Source organism: Nicotiana sylvestris, chromosome 9 (genome assembly GCF_000393655.2).
Source record: "Nicotiana sylvestris chromosome 9, ASM39365v2, whole genome shotgun sequence".
NCBI lineage: Eukaryota > Viridiplantae > Streptophyta > Magnoliopsida > Solanales > Solanaceae > Nicotiana > Nicotiana sylvestris.
In genome coordinates, this window is record NC_091065.1 from 13,856,211 (window position 1) to 13,859,564 (window position 3,354).

Here is a 3,354-nt window from a genome sequence, read left to right on the forward strand (position 1 = left end):
GCGTGCCGTTTAGTAAATTTCATGGCCCTCGCAAAGTCGCAAACACGAAATTGTTTTAGGTGCGTACTTTTAATAACTTACTTTCTTAAACTCGGGTGCACATTTATGTGACCCAAATCCAAATCTCAATGAAGTCGAAATGTGTTGTTAATCACGGGTACATTGATTGTGACGTGGTTTGAGATGCATTTCCATGACGTTGCAAATTCCTTTAAAAAAATAATGAATGAGACGAGCCTCGACAAATAAGGATACACAAACTGCGGGGCCCTCAACGGACAGTCATTTCAAATGCTTAGATTTCGGGACAGGCTGCATAGCGAACTTTACGGTTTTTCTCAAAATAACAACGCATTAATATCTTTAGGCGCGTATTTAATAATGGTATCTTCCTAAACTCGGGTGCACATTTATGTGATCCAAATCCAAATCTCAATGGAGTTGGAACGTATTGAAAATTGCGGGTACATTTATGTGGTGCAATTCGGGATGCGTTCTCACGACGTTGCAATTCTTTGAATAAATAATAACAAAAGCATTAAACAGTTAAAATCTGCACGTAGGTTCATAATTGTATAAAATCAGATAATCAAGCCGAATATGACAGTTGAGCGACCGTGCTAGAACCACGAAACTCGGAAATACCTAACACCTTCTCCCGGGTTAATAGAATTTCTTACTTGGATTTCTGGTTCGCGGACTGTAATACAGAGTTAATCTTTTCCTCGATTCGGGATTCAACCGGTGACTTGGGACACCATATATCTCCTAAGTGGCGACTCTAAATTAAATAATAAATCCCGTTTCGATTGTCCCTTGGAAAAACTCCCTTTTACGCCCATTTGCGGGGGCACGGGTGAAAAAGGAGGTGTGACAACCACCATAAATGCAAAACATCTGTGTTCTTCCCACTTAAGGCGGTTTCCCTTGCTGCAGATTTTGTTTTCCGGCTTGTTGAACCCCCCTTATATGACCATATCTGTTGTATATAAACTGCAAAGTACAAAAACCAGCTGTCAAGTCTGGGTTGTGGACCTCCCTACTTATTTTCAAAGAGTATAGGAACCTGTGCACGGCTATGGCCCTCAGAGAAATTAGGTACTGGTGTCTCAGAGGAACTTTGAGACCCCCAATATATCCGGCTATTTCTTTCAATGTTGGGGTAAGTTCAAAATCTGAGAAATGAAATACGTTGTGAGCCGGGTCCCAGAATGTGACCAATGCCTTTACGATATCCCCTCTGGGATTAATTTTCAGCAACCCAGCGAGGCCTCCCAAGTATAGATTGACCGTGTCTCGCCCTGATTTGCCTAAGTCATCCCACCACATGTGCAACTCCAAAGGGATCTTGTTCATAATTTTTACTGGTAAATTATGGCTTATGCATATTCTGCACATTTATTAAGGTGATTAATCATGATTTACTCTATTTTGAATCAAAACTGACCCTTTTTCAGATTTTTTTTCTAAAACCAAAAGCCCAACTTTGCAAATACGGCCTTTCAGCACTTCCGAAGGGAGATTTTAAGGTTGTGCCTGCTAACTGGCCAAAAATTGAAAAAAGACCAAAGGTGGTTGTTTATGCGAAATCAGCCTTCCGGTGTCCCTTTCGGGAATATTCGGCTATTTTTGATAAAAACGGCATCACCTTACCTATTTACAGTAAAATAAATTATTATTTTTTCGTTTCGGGCTATTTTTGGCAAAAAGAAGTTGGATCTGATGAGGGTTGCCTACGTATCCCACACCCCGTAAGATCAAACTGATGTAGTTCGGCAAATAAAATAAACTATTTTTGAAAACAAGATTCTTTTTTTCATTTTATTGGCAAAATAAACAAACTATTTTTGAAAACAAATCTTTTTTCTTTTCCTTTTCTTTTTTTTTCTCAAATTTTATCTTCTATTTATAGCAAAATTTTCGAGATTTTTCAGATTTTTTATAAAAAAATATTTTATTATTTTTTAATTAAAAGAAATCACACTTACAAATTGCTTTTATTTTTTTTATAAAAAGAAATCTCACCTTTCTTTACTTTTATTTTTTTAAATTCCAACTTTAATTACTTTTATCTTATTTAAAATCCCACTTTTTTTTACTTTTTAAAAGAGAATTCCACTTATTTAACTTTTCTTTAAAAAATAATCCACTTTCTTTTGCTTTTCTTTTAAAAATGTTACTTTCTTTTACTTTAAATTTTTTTAATTTTCAGATACCTTTATATTTGTTTTTTAATTCCAACTTTTTTTTACTTTTTATTTTTTTTAAAAATTTCCACAAAACTTTACTTTTATTTTTTTAATTTTCTACTTTCTTTTACTTTTTAAAAGAGAATTCCACCTACTTTTACTTTTTTTATTATTATTCAATACTTCCCTTTTTCTTATTTTTTAAATCACTCCTGAAAATTTAAAAAAATTAATATTTTTTAGGAATTTTTTTATTTAAAATAAAATTAAAAATAAAATAATATTAATAGTAATAATTCACCTTTTAAATTTTGTATTTTTACCCTATAATAAAAAGTGTAACAAAGCTAAAAATTGTAGGTTAAAACCCCTAAAATATTTACATAGAAGAAATGATAAAAAATTAAATATTATCAAAAATTAGGTGCTCACGCAGAATTAGGAAAAAATTCACATTTATTCTTTCCTATTGTGCGGTTTTGTTTCTCAATGCTAATTAAACTTTTACTCTGTTCTTTTGCAGATGGCAAGAACACGCACTTCCTCATCCTCCGCTCAGCAGCCCGAGCCCCCAGCAGTTGCTCCCACGAGGGGCAGAGGGCGAGGCCGAGGCCATGTCAGAGGCTGAGGTAGGGGCAGATCTCAGCCCCAAGCAGCAACCCCAGTGACAGAGCCTCAGGTTGATTTTGATGAGGAGGTTCCGGCTCCAGCAGTTCCGGTGGGCCCAGCTCAGATCCCTAGTTCTTTAGGATGCTCTGGTCCGATTAGTGGGCCTCATGGAGAGTGTCACCCAGGCAGGCTTGCTTCCTGTAGCACCAGCCATCTCTCAGGCTGGAGGAGGGGCCCAGACTCCTGCTACTCGCACTCCAGAGTAGGTAGCTCCTCAGATTCAGACACCAGAGGTTCAGCCAGTTGGAGCAATACAGCCGGGGGTGGTAGCTCAGACCGGTGATGGAGCGGCTATGTCCGCCAATGCTTTGTGGAGACTAGATAGGTTCACCAAGCTCTTCACTTCTTATTTCAGCGGTGCATCTACTAAGGATCCCCAAGATTATCTAGACAACTGCCATGAGGTTCTCAGGAACATGGGCATTGTTGAGACCAACGGGGTCGATTTTGCTACATTTCACTTGTCTGGATCCGCCAAGACTTGATGGAGGGATTA